This window comes from Hordeum vulgare, chromosome 5H, assembly GCF_904849725.1.
Source record: "Hordeum vulgare subsp. vulgare chromosome 5H, MorexV3_pseudomolecules_assembly, whole genome shotgun sequence".
In the NCBI taxonomy this organism is placed as follows: domain Eukaryota; kingdom Viridiplantae; phylum Streptophyta; class Magnoliopsida; order Poales; family Poaceae; genus Hordeum; species Hordeum vulgare.
The window spans coordinates 48,249,141-48,267,209 of NC_058522.1; the positions used below are offsets into that span (position 1 = coordinate 48,249,141).

Sequence of the window (18,069 nt, forward strand, 5' to 3'; positions counted from 1 at the left end):
TTCTTCCTTGACCTCCTCCCTAAATGGGAGAAGGGTTTCCCCTCTGGTCCATAATCTCCATGGCAGCGGAGGGGCAAGAGCCCCTCCGATATTGGATCTCTCTCTTTGTGTCCTTCTGTTTCTGCGCTCCCAGATTCTGCCTTTCACCGTTTCTTAAATTCCCGGAGATCCGTAACTCCGATTGGGCTGAAACTTTAACATGATTATCTTCCAGATATTATCTTTCTTGCAGCGAAAGAAGGGCCCCAACCACCTTAGGGACTGGTCACAAGCTTGCCAGGCGCGGCCCTACCCCCAGGCCACGGCTAGGGGGCTTGTGACCCCCTCGGGAATCGTTTCTCCTTGATTCTTTTTCCCAAAAATCATAAATATTCCAAAAAAATCCCCGTAGGTTTTTTATTGCGTTTGGACTTCGTTTGGTATGGATAATCTGCGAAACAAAAAACATGCAACCAACAGGAACTGGCACTGGGCACTGGATCAATATGTTAGTCCCAAAAATAGTATAAAAAGTTGCCAAAAGTATATGAAAGTTGTACAATATTGGCATGAAACAATCAAAAATTATAGATATGACGGAGACGTATCAGCATCCCCAAGCTTATTTCCTGCTCGTCCTCGAGTAGCTAAATGATAAAAAAAGATAATTTTTGATGTGGAATGCTACCTAGCATAATCTTGATCATATAATCTAATCATGGCATGAATACTAAAACATGAGTGATTCAAAGCAATAGTCTATCATTTGACATAAAGACAATAATATTTCAAGCATACTAACAAAGCAATCATGCCTTCTCAAAATATCATGGCCAAAGAAAGTTATCCCTACAAAATCATATAGTCTGGCTATGCTCCATCTTCCCCACACAACGTATTTAAATCATGCACATACCCAGTGTTAGCCAAGCAATTGTTTCATACTTTAGTGTTCTCAAACTTTTTCAACTTTCATGCAATACATGAGTGTGAGTCATGGACATAACACTATAGGTGGAATAGAATATGGTGATAGTTGTGAGGCAAAAAGGAGGAGATGGTCACATCAACTAGGCATATCAACGGGATATGAAGATGCCCCTCAATAGATATCAATGTGAGTGAGTAGAGATTGTCATGCAAGAGATGCACAAGAGCTATAAGTTTATGAAATCTCAAAAAGAAACTAAGTGGGTGTGCATCCAACTCGCTTGCTCACGAAGACCTAGGGCAATTGACGGTGCCCATCATTGGAATATACAAGCCAAGTTCTATATTGAAAATTTCCCACTAGTATATGAAAGTGACAACATCTGAGACTCTCTATCATGAAGATCATGGTGCTACTTTGAAGCACAAGTGTGGTAAAGGATAGTAGCATTGTCCCTTCTCTCTTTTCTCTCATTTTTTTAGTTTTTTTATTACATTTTTTTCTCCTTTTTTGGTGGGCTTCTTTGTCCTCTTTTATTACTTCCTCACATGGGACAATGCTCTAATAATGATGATCATCACACTTTTATTTAGTTACAACTCGATATTTAGAACAAAATATGACTCTATATGAATGCCTCTGGCGGTGTACCGAGATGTGCAATGATCTAGCGTAGCAATGACATAAAAAACGGACAAGCCATGAAAACATCATGCTAGCTATCTTACGATCATGCAAAGCAATATGACAATGATGGTGCGTGTCATAATAAACGGAACGATGGAAGTTGCATGGCAATATATCTCAGAATGGCTATGAAAATGCCATGATAGGTAGGTATGGTGGCTGTCTTGAGGAAGGGTATATGGTGGGTGCAATGCACCGCCGTAAGTTGCATGGTACTAGAGAGGCTAGCAATGGTGGAAGGGTGAGAGTGTGTATAATCCATGGACTCAACATTAGTCATAAAGAACTCACATACTTATTGCAAAAGTCTATTAGTCATCGAAACAAGGTACTACACGCATGCTCCTAGGGGAAGGGTTGGTAGTAGTTAACCATCACGCGATCCCGACCTCCACACAAAGGATGACAATCAATAAATAAATCATGCTCCGACTTCGTCACATAACGGTTCATCATACGTGCATGCTACGGGAATCACAAACCTTAACACAAGTATTTCTACGAATACACAATTACTCACTAGCATGACTCTAATATCACATCTTCATGTCGCAAAACTATTGCAAGGAATGAAACATATCATATTCAATGATCTACAAGTTTTATGTAGGATTTTATGACTAACCAACTCCTGTTAACTCTCTAAATAGGTATAAGTGAAGCATGAGAGTTAAATTCTTTCTACAAAAGATATGCCCCGCTCTAACCAATATAAGTGAAGCAAAAGAGCATTCTACAAATGGCGGTTTTCTATGTGTAGGGAAACAGGCAATGCAAACTTCAAATGATATAAGTGAAGCACATGAAGCATTCTATAAAGCCATACTCAAAAGATATAAGCGAAGTGCAAAGAGCATTCTATAAATAAACCAAGGACTATATCATACCAGCATGGTGCATAAAAGAAAAAAGGAAAAATAAACACAAAAGACGCTCCAAGCATTTGCACATATCATGTGACGAATAAAAATATAGCTCAGAGTAAAATTACCAATAGATTGTAGACGAAAGAGGGGATGCCTTCCGGGGCATCCCCAAGCTTAGACGCTTGAGTCTTCCTTGAATATTACCTTGGGGTGCCTCGGGCATCCCCAAGCTTAGGCTCTTTCCTCTCCTTATTCCTTCATCCATCGTGGTCTTACCCAAAACTTGAAAACTTCAATCACACAAAACTCAACAAAACCTTCGTGAGATACGTCAGTATAATAAAGTAAATCACCACTTTAAGTACTGTTGTGAACTCATTCCGAATTCATATTATCATTATATCTACTGTAATCCAACTTCACCATGGTTCATACCCCCCGATACTACCCATAGATTCATCAAAATAAGAGAACAATGCAAAGAAAACAGAATCTGTCAAAAACAAAACAGTCTGTAGTAATCTGAACTTATACCATACTTCTGATACTCCAAAAATTCTGAAAACTTATAAAAGTTAGGGAAACTAGTCGCCAACCCGTGCATTCGCACGGGCTAGCATGCTATACAACTTTACACGGTATGAGATTCTATTAAAAATCTGTGTTATGGCTTGCCTCCTATAAATCTCCTATAAAAGTACTAAAAACATATGGAAAAACTAAAATTATAACTATACCTGTTTAGTAATGATAAACATCAACAATATTATATATTCGTTTGCATCAAAAGTATAGTCATTACATAACTTTTGAAATAATTGTTATTAATACAATATTTGCTCTAAACAACTTTTTTTCTTAATCTATGAAATTTTGATAATTTTATCAATGGTTTATTTCCATAATGCAAACAGTAAATTGCAATTATGTATTTAAATTTCATATATTGAAATATTACATGCTTGAATTTCTAAATTGTGAAAATTAACATTTTGTAGGTTGCAGTTATGTGTGGTTACATATAGCTTATGTCTTGTTTGTTAACTCTTGCGACAATCTAGATATATTTTTTCGTACAATTTTTTTCTTATATTTATTATGAGTAGTACACAATAATTATTCCAAACTGTAGCTGGTGACCTTTTATATTTTCATAATCTAAAAAGAGCATGGTTAACCATAAATGGAACATAAGTAGCAAGGACATAGTGTTCAGTCTTACATGGTGGGAAAAAGTGGATGGGAGATGGTACCAGATATTTATTGAGGGTACCACTCGAAATGTATAGAGACATAAGGGCCATCGGATACTCCCATGTATTATCCTACAAACCACAAAACATTTATGGAAACATAAGACGACCGATTTAAGAATTGAAATGGTAAACAATTCAGGGAATTGAAGTGGCTTTTCTTTCAAGAACTTTTAGAAAGGTGAACCTATACATAATTGAGTACATGCTCTAAAAAGGAGTTCCAAGTTATGGCATTCTCCAAATAAGGGTTAAACAACATATTTAAATCATCTCTACAATATCTTAAATAAAATCATCTCTAGAAAAACATTTTCTTGTATATAATGTCTCATCAATATTCAAGAATGGGTATTTGAAAGATACTATTAAGGGTCTTGGAAACAGTGCCTATATTTGTTAAAAACAGAATATATTAAGATGACTCACCTTATGAACCATGAGGCTTGCCGAGCATTAAGGCCATAATTTTTAATTTGGCTCATCTTGCATACCATGATGTTAATGCGGAATTAAGGCCATAAGTTTTAATTTGGCTCATCTTGCATACGACGATGGTAATGCTTAATGATCGGAAAAATCAAAACATGTTTTAAAGACCGTAAAACTTATTTGTACAATTCATTGGGTTGCTACCTTACGTAATTTGGTCGACATTGTCCAAATATATCTTGGAGCAACCATGTTACGCCTTATCCTAGTTCTTGCATCATTGACCTCTTGTTATATTCAGAATCCACTTCTTCCTGAAACTAAATCTGCATTCATATTGACCACTCTAAACTACTCATGCTTTATTTCCCTGCATTTTCCTTCACTGGACATCATCTTCTCCATGTCTTTCATCGAAATGCCTATTCCTATGGTTCCTTCAGCACCATATACATCATGTTCTCATCCTCGAACGCTACAGAAACATCTGATGCAGGTAATGTTAATACGTCAAATATTAGCATCAAGCTAGCAATCAACCAACATGGAGAATCAAAGTTACCTTCTTTAGCCTAGCTGTGTCGTGTCTAAGACCCGTTTGCCTTATATTGTTCTCGGCAAACATGACACATGGTGCCATCTGGGTAGCCCTACCGGAGCATACTTTTGCCCAATCGGGTAAACGGTAAAACGGTCGTAACTTGTCCTTCCATCTATGTCATTTGTTTGCCGTGTCCCTATGTTCTGCACTCGGCGAAAATTTTATTAGGTGCCGATTGGTGCCCGTACAAAAGAAAAAATGACGATATAAATTAGCCGACATGCGCCGAACATAGTTGTGTTTTCGAGTGTAGCACTCGGCATATATTATGCCGAGTTTTTTTCAGCATTTTCCGATTGTGTTTGGCACTCCACAAAATAGGGAATTCCAGTAGTGAGCACGTCATGTGTACTGATATATATTGTGCATGCACAGAGATAAAAAAGAATATGTAAATATACTTTGAAATTACTTTTGGAAACATATATTGTCAAAGATGTATATATTATATTGACCGGATTTTCTTCAAATGTGTATAGATTGATAGAATTCTGAAGACATTTAAAGGTTCATATCTATACATGAGAAGCAAAAAAATCTTCACTATGTCGAGAAAATGAGCACAAAAGAGGTGTGATTATCCAACATAAAAAGACAATATGTATTAGAGGAGCAAACTATGGAACAAATAGTCTTGAAAAGCTATGATTGTAGCATCAAACAATAAGTTTTGACGTACATGCATGTAACAGACTTACCAAATACAGCAACTCAGGAGCCTTATTATAATCCTTTCTGGATTTATAAATTTAGAAGAAATAAAATCTATGAGGTAAGCAATTATGCAGTTGGAAATGTATTTATTAAATTCGGAATAATCTGAATAATTTAATGGCCGAAGTAGAGGAGCATATCTCGGTTTTTTTATTACAATCTCAGAGGACAATATGCGTAAAATAACCAGAGATATTTAGTCTCATTCACAAATGGCCAAGACATAAAGAAGAGAAAGTAAACAAACACATGTTTTTCTTGAGAGAAATGTGTGGAAACCATTAACAAATAACTTGTTTAAGTGTACATATCAAAACATCAGATCAAGTGCATAAAAGCAGGTAATAGTGAGTACATGTTATAGGAATTAAATGGCTACATATTGATACTCTTCAGAGCTTCCATGTCAGATTGTCTTCCATTGGTGGATGATAAAATTATGCTGCAGTGCCTGCATGTGCGCATAGCATAAGTAAAATAATTGAAGTGCATCATTCCGTAAGTCAGACTTAGAAATTAGAAGATGCTTTGTGTTGGAGCATCATATGTTTTATGGTGTTTCCAAATCAAGTACGACAACAGTGTGGAGATTACATGACAGTAAGGTAACTAATAAATCATGAGATCTAAACAGAAGAGAAGAGAAAAAATCATCATAACAAAGTAGAAATCACATCATCCATGAATTCTCAAGTCTTACCTTTGTTACCACTAACCTTTTTCAATTATTGCTGACCCTAGAAACATGTCATCCTTGAACTTTCAGACTGTAGGTCCATTCACGATTAATGGCAGCAATTGGATGGAGATTTAGCTAAATGCACACATATGAAAAGGGAAGACCCCATCAGGCCTTAATTCATCTAGTGACTATAAAAATATGAAATCTGGAAGATAGTATTGTTGATTTACCTTAGCCGTAAAACCTTTAGTTTACCTTACCCCATGATGAAAATCATCCTTGTTGAAGTCATCAACCGTGGCGAGGTCTTGGTCAAGTTGGTCGATGTCTAGCAAGATCATTGTTCTTGAAGATTACCTTCCCTCCGGGGCTCAAAATAGCCGTCATCCATCACATGTAACTGAACAGTATAGCTTTGTCCTCCATATCCCTCACACCCTGCCTCTATTGGTTGATGGATTGAGAGAACGATGATGGGAAGCTGAATCATAGCAGAGAATAGAGTTCCACCCGTACAGGAACAGGAAATAGAGTTCCACCCGTAGAGGAAGTATTGACATTGGATAGTCTCTTTTTCTACATATACGGTACAGGTTTTTGTCCTGTACGCTACATGAAGATCTATATCTTGTTTTTGGAGAGATATAGAATACTGATTTTCTCTTGACATCGAGGTCTGCTTCAAGCAAACGCACAGTAAAAGAAAACTGAATCGCTAATAGCACGATCAAAGGGGGCGATGAAAAAATTTGAATCCAAATTGACAAAATCAAACAAAAAATAAATCAGTGTGAGAAGACAAACCTGATCTGGATGAAAATATATATTTTAATGTGATTAGCTCCGTCAGCGCAGCAGATCCATGCCCCGCTTGATTCTTGCAATTTGGGAGAGGCACGGATCTATTTCCACGTGGAGAAATTGGCAAAAGCAAACTAAAAACAAATAAGTGTGAGAAGTCAAACCTGATCTGGATAAAGAAAATGTGATTAGCTCCGACAGTGCAGCAGATCCATGCCCCACTTCCTTCTTGCAATTTGGGAGAGGCACGGATCTATTTCCATGTGGAGAGGTAGAGAGAGAAGAGAGTTTGAGGAGAGAGATGTGAAATTGAGAGAGGGGTCCATCTCCAACTTCCTTCCTCCAATATGAGAAAGACATGGATCTCTTTCCCATCAGAACATGAAGAGAGACATGAGAGCTTGAGAGATTTGCTGCGGGAGAGAGAATAGATTACTTCAGGTCGTTTTTTAGGGTTGTTAGTGGGAAAGGAAGAGATGGAGACGTACCTACCTGGGAGATTGAGAGAAATTAGGATTGCTTCAGCTTTTTTTTACTGCGAAAGGAAGAAACGGTGAGATAGATATTTTAAGGGTATCTCTTTTAGTTTTTTCCCAAAAATGTAGAAGTTAATCTTGACCGTAATAACTTGGCCCCATTATTAAATCTATGGCTCCTAATTTCTAATTAACGTGAGAATTAATTGAGAGTCTCTAATTAGTTTAGGTATAGATAGCGGCGGTAAGTATTTCCCTTAGTTTTGAGAACCAAGGTATCGAACCAATGGAAGATCTCGTCAAGTCACAGGTACCTACACAAACACAAAGAGCTTGCACCCAATGCTATGAAGGGGTTGTCAATCCCTTATAGATTGTTTGCAAAGTGAGAACTGAAAGCAAAGAGTAAACAGAGCAAAGTAAAAGTGAAAGTGGAAACGATAGTTGCAAATAGACCCGGGGGACGTAGTGTCCACTAGTGGCTTCTCTCATGAAAGCAAGTAGACGGTGGGTGAACGAATTACTGTCGAGCAATTGATGGAACCGCGCAAAGTCGTGACTTTATCTAAGGCAATGATTATATCTATAGGCATCACGTCCAAAACAAGTAAACCGATACTTTCTGCATCTACTACTATTACTCCGCACGTCGACCGCTATCCAGCATGCATCTAGTGTATTAAGTTCATAAGAACAGAGTAACGCCTTAAGCAAGATGACATGATGTAGATGGACAATCTCATATCTACGATAAAAGCCCATCTTGTTACCCTTGATGGCAACAACACGATGCGTTCCTTGCTGCCCCTTCTATCATTGGGAAAGGTCACCACACGGTATGAACCCAAAACCAAGCACTTCTCCCATTGCAAGAATCATAGATCTAGTTGGCCAAACAAAACCCGAGACTCGGAGAGACTTACAAAGATATCAAATCATGCATATAAGAAATCAACAAAGAGTGATAGCATATAAGAAATCATACATATATATAGTGTAGTTGGGAGAGTTCAAAAAGATAATAGGACTATCATAAGTGGGTGTGATAGCAACAATTTCATGTTTAACATAAAGAACTATAGCAAGTTCATCCTCATAAGCATCATTCATATTGGCATCATGGCAACAAGCATAGCAAGCATCAAGTTCATCAAAAAGGGATATTTCAAACGAATCCAAGGGATCATAGCAATCAACATAGCATTCATCCTTTGGTAAGAACGAAGGGAAATTAAACAATGTATGAGTTGAAGAGTTACTCTCATTAGAAGGTGGGCAGGGGTAGCTAGTCCTCTCTTCCTCCTTTTGTTCTTCGCTCTCCTCGTCATCTTTTTCATCTAATGAGCTCACAGTTTCAGCATTTTCTTCTTCCATAGTTTCCTGCAAAATATTAGTCTCTTCTTGGGCACCGTAGAATTTCTCCATAAATCGATCAATATGGGCATTTAATTCATAATTAGTATAACAATAACGAAGCATAACCAAATTTTCAGATCGGTAAGCATCATCATCATTATGATAACACCTTTTAAACAGAGCTTCAATTTCATAAGCACCCATAAAAGCAACAAACTCTTCTATTTGTTCCACATCATAGTAATCATATATACCATTTGCATAAGATGCCAAGGTTTCATTAGAATTCAATTTACAAGAAAAGGGAAGGTGTTTAGCCTTCATCCTAGAGCAACAAGTAATATCATATCTCGAGCATAGCTCCCAAGCATACTATTTCAACATATGAATTTGATCCCATAATAGTGTCCCTTTTTGAGTCAAGCGATAATCCCTAAAGTATTCACGTTGATCCAACGTGTATCCCATTATATAATTTAATGGGGTTTTCTCAGGATTATTAAAGAAGTGCATAATATTTTCCACATAACGAGCATCGAGGGTTTTAGGAGTTTCCCAATATCCATGAGTAGCAAGTGCACCTAATTTTTTTGGTATTTTGTGTTGCATATCCATAACTAAAGATAGAGAACAACTAAGAACATCAAATAAATCTACCTAGTGATAAAGCAAACAAGCACACACGAGAATTTTCACCCCACGCTATTGTTCCCCGGCACCGGCGCCAGAAAAAGGTCTTAATAACCCATAAGTATAGGGGATCAATTGTAGCCTTTCTCGACAAGTAAAAGTGTCAAGCCCAACGAGGAGCTAAACGTAGGACAAATATTCCCTCAAGTTCTATCGACCACCGATACAACTCTACGCACACTTTACGTTCGCTTTACCTAAAACAAGTACGAAACTAGAAGTACTTTGTAGGTGATAGGATAGGTTTGCAAGAAAATAAAGAACACGAAAATAAAACTAGGGGCTGGTTAGATAAAGAAACAATTACGTTAGTTTAACAAGTGTGGAAAAGTGGTGGTAGGAGTTGCGAAATTGTCCCTAAGCAATTGACTACGTTACTAGACCGATAGCAAGTTTTATGTGGGAGAGGCCACTGCTAGCATGTCATCCCTTCCTTGGAATTCTATGCACTTATGATTGGAACAATTAGCAAGCATCTGCAACTACTAAAGTTCATTAAGGTAAATCCCAACCATAGCAATAAGATATATTGGTCCCCCTTCAATCCCATATGCATCAATTTCTATGCTAGGCTGAAGGTTCTGTCACCCTTGCCCTCCAATACATAGTCCTATCAAGATACTACTAACCCTATGGTGTGATCCACGCACGCGCTCATATGATGGGCACCAAAGGACAACAACATAACCACAGGCAAATTAAACCAATCATAGCAATTCATCAATCACCGATAGGACAACGAAAATCTACTCAGACATCATATGATGGCAACACATCATTGGATAATAATATGAAGCATAAAGCCCCATGTTCAAGTAGAGGGTACAGCGGGTTGCGGGAGAGTGGGCCGCTGAATATAGATGGGGGAAGTTGATGGAGGTGTTGGTGAAGATGACGGAGGTGTTGGTGTAGATCGCCGTCACACGATGATGCCCGGCGGCGTTCCGGCGCCGCCGGGAGAGAGGGGGAGAGAGCCCCCCTTCTTCTTCTTCTTCCTTGACCTCCTGCCTAGATGGGAGAAGGGTTTCCCCTCTGGTCCATGGTCTCCATGGCAGCGGAGGGGCGAGAGCCCCTCCGAAATTGGATCTCTCTCTCTGTGTCCTTCTGTTTCTGCGCTCCCAGATTTTGCCTTTCACCGTTTCTTAAATTCTCGGAGATCCGTAACTCCGATTGGGCCGAAATTTTAACACGATTTTTTCCGGATATTATCTTTCTTGCGGCCCCAACCTCCTTAGGGATTGGTCACAAGCTTGCCAGGCACGGGCCCACCCCAGGCCGCGGCTAGGGGGCTTGTGACCCCCTCGGGAATCGTTTCGCGTTGATTTTTCTTCCCAAAAATTGTAAATATTCCAAAAAAAACCGTAGGTTTTTTATTGCGTTTGGACTTTGTTTGGTATGGATAATCTGCGAAACAAAAGACATGCAACAAACAGGAACTGGCACTGGGCACTGGATCAATATGTTAGTCCCAAAAATAGTATAAAAAGGTTCCAAAACTATATGAAAGTTGTAGAATATTGGCATGAAACAATCAAAAATTATAGATACGACGGAGAGGTATCAACAGACGATGATGGTGAAAAGTCGCCATTAAGAAAACCTCAGCTTGTCGCAAGGATGTTTCCGATAAGATTCAAAGAGTTGACTATGATGAGACTTTCTCACTCATAGCGATGCTAAAAGTCTGTTGGAATTAAGTTAGTAGTTGCTGCATTAGTTATGAATTATTGCACATAGGATGTCAAAACATTGTTTCCTCGACGGTTTCCTTGAGGAAAGATTGTATGTGATACAACCAGAAGGTTTTGTCGATCCTAGGGATACTAACAAGTATTGAAGCTCGGGCGATCCTTCTATGGACTGGTGCAAGCATCTCGGAGTTGGAATATACGCTTCGATGAGATGATCAAAGCTTTTTGGTTTGTACAAGTTTATGAGAAACTTGTATTTCAAAAGAAGTGAGTGGGAGCACTATAGTATTTCTGATAAGTATATGTGGTTGACATATTATTGAATGGAAGTAATGTAGAATTTCTATAAAGCATAAATGGTTGTTTGAAAGGATTTTTTCAAAGGAAAAAACCTGGATAGATCTACTTGAACATTGAGCATCAAGATCTATAGAGATAGATCAAAACACTTAATAGAACTTTCAAATGAAATGCGTGCCTTGACAAGTTTTTGGAAGAGTTTAAAATAGATCAGCAAAGAAGGAGTTCTTGGCTGTGTTGTAAGGTGTGAATTTGAGTAAGACTCAAAGACCGACCACGACAGAAGAAAGAGAAAGGACGAAGGTCATCCCCTACCGCACCTGATGTGTTCCTTGCCATGAGTCTGTCAAGGGGTACTAAAGGTGATCCAGGATTGAATCACTAAAAACAGCGGTCAAAGTTATCCTTATTAACTAATGGACTAAGGAATTTTTCTCAATTATGGAGGTGGTTAAAGAGTTCGTCGTAAAGGGTTACGTCGATGCAAGCTTTGACACTAATCCGAATAAACTCTGAGTAGTAAAACGGATTCGTATAGTAGAGTAGATATTTGGAGTATTTCCGAATAGCACGTAGTAGCAGCATCTATAAGATGACATAAATATTTGTAAAGCGCACACCGATCTGAAAGATTTAGAACCGTTGACTGAAACCTCTCTCACGAGCAAGACGTGATCAAACCCCAGAACAGTATAGGTGTTGCATTCATTAAAATCACATGGTGATGTGAACTAGATTATTGACTCTAGTGCAAGTGGGAGACTGTCGGAAATATGCCCTAGAGGCAAAGATAAATTAGTTGTTATTATATTTATTTGTTCGTGATAATCATTTATTATACATGCTATAATTGTATTGAATGAAAACATAAATGCATGTGTGGATACATAGACAAAACAATGTCCCTAGCAAGCCTCTAGATTGGCTAGCCAGTTGATCAAGCATAGTCAAGGTTTTCTGGCTATGTGCAAGTGTTTTCACTTCATAACTGGATCACATCATTAGGAGAATCATGTGATGGACTAGACCCAAACTATGAACGTAGCATATTGATCGTGTCATTTCATTGCTATTGTTTTCTGCGTGTCAAGTATTTATTCCTATGACCATGAGATCATATAACTCACTGGCACCGGAGGAATACCTTATGTGTATCAAACGTCGCAACGTAACTGGGTGACTATAAAGGTACTCTACAGGGATCTCCGAAGTTGTGTGTTGAGTTAGTATGGATCAAGACTAGGATTTGTCACTCCGTGTGACAGAGAGGTATCTCGGGGCCCACTCGGTAATACAACATCACACACAAGCCTTGCAAGCAATGTGACTAAGTGTAAATCACGGGATCTTGTATTACGGAACGAGTAAAGAGACTTGCCTATAACGAGATTGAAATAGGTATGCGGATACCGACGATCGAATCTCGGGCAAGTAACATACCGAAGGACAAAGGGAATGACATACATGATTATATGAATCCTTGACACTGAGGTTCAACCGATAAGATCTTTAGAGAATATGTAGGATCCAATATGGGCGTCCAGGTCCCGCTATTGGATATTGACGGAGGAGTGCCTCGGGGCATGTCTACATTGTTCTCAAACCTGCAGGGTCTACACACTTAAGGTTCGATGATGTTTTAGTATAGTTGAGTTATATGTGTGGCTACTGAATGTTATTTGGAGTCTCGGATGAGATCATGGACGTCACGAGGGTTTCCGAAATGGTCCAGAAACAAATATTGATATATAGGATGGTTTATTTTGGTCACCGGAAAGTTTGGGCAATTCCGGCAATGTACCGGGAGTGACGAATGGGTTCCGGGAGTTCACCGGGAGGGGCCCACCCACCCGGGAGTGAGCCCAAGGCACTAGGGTGGTGCCACAAGTCCTTAGTGGGCTGGTGGAGTCAGCCCAAGGAGCCCATGGCGCCACATAAGAAAATACCAAAAGAAAATAAAACAAAAAAGGGAAAGAGGGAGGTGGGAAGGAAGAGGAGTACTCCTCCTTCCCAAACCGAATTGGAGGAGGAGTCCTCCTCCTCCCTTGGCCGGCGCACCCTTGAGGCCTTGTGCCTCAAGGCTAGCCCTCCCCTTCTCTCCTATATATATTGGTGGTTTAGGGCTGATTTGAGACACAACTTTGCCACATGCAACTTAAACCTATACCACGTAGTTTTACCTCTAGATCGGATTTCTACGGAGCTCGGGCGGAGCCCTGCAGGAGTAGATCATCACCACCACCGGAGCGCCGTCACGCTGCCGGAGAACTCATCTACTTATCCGTTTTGCTTGCTGGATCAAGAAGGCAGAGATCATCATCGAGATGTACGTGTGCTGAACGCGGAGGTGTCGTCCATTCGGCACTAGATGGGAACGGATCGCGGGACGGATCGCGGGACGGTTTGTGGCACGGATCGCGGGACTGTTCGTGGGACGATTCGAGGGACTTGAAGACATTCCACTACATCAACCGCATTTCTTAAACGCTTCCTGCTATGCGATCTACAAGGGTACGTAGATCCAATCTCCACTTGTAGATGGACATCACCATGATAGGTCTTCGTGTGCGTAGGAAATTTTTTGTTTCCCATGCAACGTTCCCCAACACCGCATACCATTCTAGATTTCTCAGTGGGAAGTGTTAAGAAACGCGGTTGATGTAGTGGTACAGCTTCATGATTCAAATCACCGTCGTCCCACGATCCATTCCGATGTAACGCCAAACAGACGGCACCTCCGCGTTCAGCACACGTACAGCTCGATGACAATCTCGGCCTTCTTGATCGAGCAAGAGAGACGGAGAAGTAGATGAGTTCTCCGGTAGCGTGACGGCGCGCAAGTGTTGTGATGATCTATTCCCTCACGGCTCCGCCCGAGCTCCGTAGAAATCTAATCTAGAGGAAGAACTACGAGGTGTAGGTTTGAGTTGCACGTGGCAAAAGTTGTGTCTCAAAAGCCCTAAACCTCTAGTATATATAGGAGGAGGGGAGAGGCAGCCTTGGGCAACCTTGGCGCACCAAGGAAACCCTCCTTGGGTCGGCCGAAGTGGGAGGGAGGACTCCTTCTCCAATCCCACTTGGATTAGGACTCCTTCCTTATTTTCCCACCTCTTTTGGTTTTTTCACTTTTTTCTTATGGGCTTTCCTTGGATGAATTTTCAAGCCCATTATACCTTATTGTACATCCAATAAACCCACGTGGACCCCTTGGGGCGTGGTGGGCACACCCAGTGGGCCCCGGAACCCATTCGTCACTCCCGGTACACTGTCGGTAATGCCCGAAAACTTTCCGAAATCCAAACACAAACTTCCTATATATCAATATCTGTTTCCGGACCATTCCGGAAACCCTCGTGACGTCCGTGATCTCATCCGGGACTCCGATCAACCTTTGGTCACAAACACATGTAACTCAACTATACTGAAACATCATCGAACCTTAAGTGTGCACACTGATACGTCTCCATAATATCTACTTTTCCAAACTCTTTTGCCCTTGTTTTGGACTCTAATTTGCATGATTTGAACGGAACTAACCTGGACTGACATTTTTTTCAGCAGAATTGCCTTGGTGTTGTTTTTGTGCAGAAATCAAAGTTCTCCAAACGTCCTGAAAATTTACGGGGAGCATTTTTGGAAAATATGAAAAATATCTGCGCCAAGATCCACCTGAGGGGGTGGGCCAGTGGGACACAAGCCCTGCCTCCTCCACCCCACCCCCCACCCCCACCCCTGGTGGCGGTGGGCAAGCTTGTGGGGCCCACACGGCTCTACCGCCCCCAACCTCAGGTCTATAAGTTCACTTCCGTCCCAGAAAAAATAAAAAAGAGAAGATTTAGTCGCGTTTGGGATAAGGAGGCGCCGCCACAACCTGTTCTTCATCTGGAGGGCAGATCTGGAGTTCGTCTTGGGCATTCGTCGTTCGTGAGTAATCTATACGTAGGCTCGTTGGGTGGTGATGACTAGGATGAGATCTATCATGTAATCGAGTTAGTTTTGATGGGGATTGATCCCTAGTATCCACTTTGTTCTGAGATTGATGTTGCTACTACTTTGCCATGCTTAATGCTTGTCACTAGGGCCCGAGTGCGATGATTTCAGATCTGAAATTATTATGTTATCACCAATATATGTGTGTTTTAGATCCGATCTTGCAAGTTGTAGTTACCTACTATGTGTTATGATCCGGCAACCCCGGAGTGACAATAACCGGAACCACTCCCGATGATGACCATAGTTTCAGGAGTTCATGTGTTCACCAAGTGCTAATGCATTGGTCCGGTTCTTTATTATAAGGAGAACCTTAATATCCCGTAGTTTCCTTTTGGACCCCGCTGCCACTGGAGGGATGGTCAATAGATGTCATGCAAGTTCTTTTCCCTAAGCACGTATGACGACACACGAATGCATGCCTACATCACATTGACGAACGGGAGCTAGCATCATATCTCTCCGTGTTATAGCTATTGCATGACGAATATCATCCAAACAAATCACCGACCCATTGCCTACGAGTTTGTCCTACTGCTGTTGTTACTTGTCTTGCTCTGCTGCTGTTACTTGTTTTGCTCTGCTGCTGTTACTTGTCTTGCTCTGCTGCTACTGTTGCTACTACTGTCGCATGCTACTATTGCTACTTGCTACTGTTGTCACTACTGTTGTTCCTTGCCACTACTATTGCTCGTTACACTGCTGCTACCAGCTACAATCTTGATTCGCTAGTCGTTGACGGGAACTGACAATTTCCTTCAACGAGGCAAGTTGGCGCCATTGATACAATCGTTAGGAATAGTCTGCCGTCAACAGATCGTTTCTGACACCGTTGTTATCATACTACTTTGCTGTTACTACTTTGCTTGAAGATGCGAATCTTTCAGGTGTAGTTGAATCTGACATATTCAGCTGCAAATACTCGAGAGTATCCTCTCACCTCCTGTTTGGCGATCAACAAATTTGGGTCGAATACTCTACACTCGAAAACTGCTACGATCCCACGCGCTGGCGGGCCGACAACAACATTCTTCTAGTTTCGATTGCCGAAGAGTGCTAGCACCATTCTTCTGGTGCCGTTGCATGGGAAGGTCTGCTGATACGGAGTCAACATTTTTCTGGCGCTGTTGCCGGGGAGGTATTGCTATATTCCTTGGGTTACTTAGGATTTATATCTCCTGATCAATATGAAGAATCGTAAGGATCCAAAAACCAAAGCCTTGCCCTCAACTACGAGGGGAGGTAAGGAATTGCCATCTAGCTCTGCACTTGATTCATCTTCAGTTATGAGTAAGTTTGTGACATCACCTCCTGCTAGAAATCTTGATATGTCGCCTGTGCTTGATGATGCTTATGATGCTACTGCTAGAGATGTTATGCTTGATACTGCTAGAGATTCTATGCTTGATACTATGTCTGATACTGCTTTGCCTGATACTGGTAGAGATACTATGCTTGATACTGCTTTGCCTGATGATGTTAGAGATACTATTTTGCCTGATGATGCTATGCTTGATACTGCTAGAGATACTACTTTGCCTGATGTTCCACTAGGGGTATTCCTTGATGCTCATATTGCTAGAGTTACTACCAATGCTCGTGATGCTTCTGAAACTGCCGATACTATTGAGATAGAACCTGCTTTTGCTCCTGTTAGATCTAGCTCTCCTAGATATGAATTGCCTGATATACCTGAGGGTTACGTTATGGAGGGATAGATAGCTGAGGATTTTCTTGTGTGTAAGGATGCCTATGACGCTGAGAAATTACTTCTCAAGTGGAAGGAAAAATCTCTGAAAGCTAGGATGAAATACAACCCGAAGATTGCCACTTCACCTATCTTTATCACCGATAAGGATTATGAATTCTCTGTCGATCCTAAGATAATCTCTCAAGACGAATCTGATCCTTTCCATGGTTATGAGTCTGAGACGGTCGTAGCCCATCTTGCCAAACTACACAATATAGCCACCCTTTTCACTAATAAGGAGAAGATCCGCCACTACTATATCCTTAAGTTGTTTCCGTTCTCTCTAAAGGATGACGCTAAAGCCTGGTTCACCTCTCTTTCTCCTGGATGTGTGAGTAGTCCCCAGGATATGGTCTATTACTTCCGTGAGACATATTTCCCTGCCCATAAGAAGCAAGCTGCCTTGCAGGAAATATACAACTTTGATTAGCTCCAAGAAGAGAGTCTCCCAAAAGCTTGGGGGAGGCTCGTCCAGCTACAAAATGCTTTGCGTGATCACCCTCTTAAGAAGAACGAGATACTTGATATCCTCTATAATGGACTTACCGATGCCTCTAGAGACCATCTAGATAGTTGTATCGGTTGTGTTTTTAGGGAACGAACTGTAGAACAAGCTGAGACCCTACTGAATAACATCTTGATCAACGATAATGCTTGGACTATTCCCAAACCACCTCCTAAGCCAACTCTGAAGAAAAGAGATATTCTATTCCTCAGTCCCGAAGATATGCAAGAAGCCAAGAAATTTATGCAAGAGAAAGGCATCAGATCTGAATATGTCAAAAATCTACCACCTATCGAAGAGATCCATGGTCTCTATAACCCGATACAAGTAGTAGAAGTGAATTCTCTGCGTAGGTTTGATGAGAG

At 40.7% G+C, this 18,069-nt stretch overlaps 1 long non-coding RNA gene across 6 annotated transcripts; it reads right to left on the reverse strand.

The window, feature by feature from the left end:
• Positions 1–3,340: 3,340 nt before the first annotated feature.
• On the reverse strand, positions 3,341–7,421 carry LOC123395905. Of its 6 annotated transcripts, XR_006609857.1 has the most exons (6): positions 6,376–7,421; positions 6,164–6,277; positions 5,819–5,914; positions 4,711–4,892; positions 4,353–4,635; positions 3,343–3,788 (listed from the first exon to the last, which is right to left on the reverse strand). It is a non-coding gene; the product is annotated as an uncharacterized LOC123395905 (long non-coding RNA). The 6 variants fall into 6 exon arrangements; XR_006609856.1 differs by having other exon boundaries at positions 3,341–4,635; positions 6,376–7,420; XR_006609860.1 differs by lacking the exons at positions 3,343–3,788; positions 4,353–4,635; positions 4,711–4,892 and having other exon boundaries at positions 5,722–5,914; positions 6,376–6,821; positions 6,950–7,022; positions 7,111–7,411.
• Positions 7,422–18,069: the final 10,648 nt, after the last annotated feature.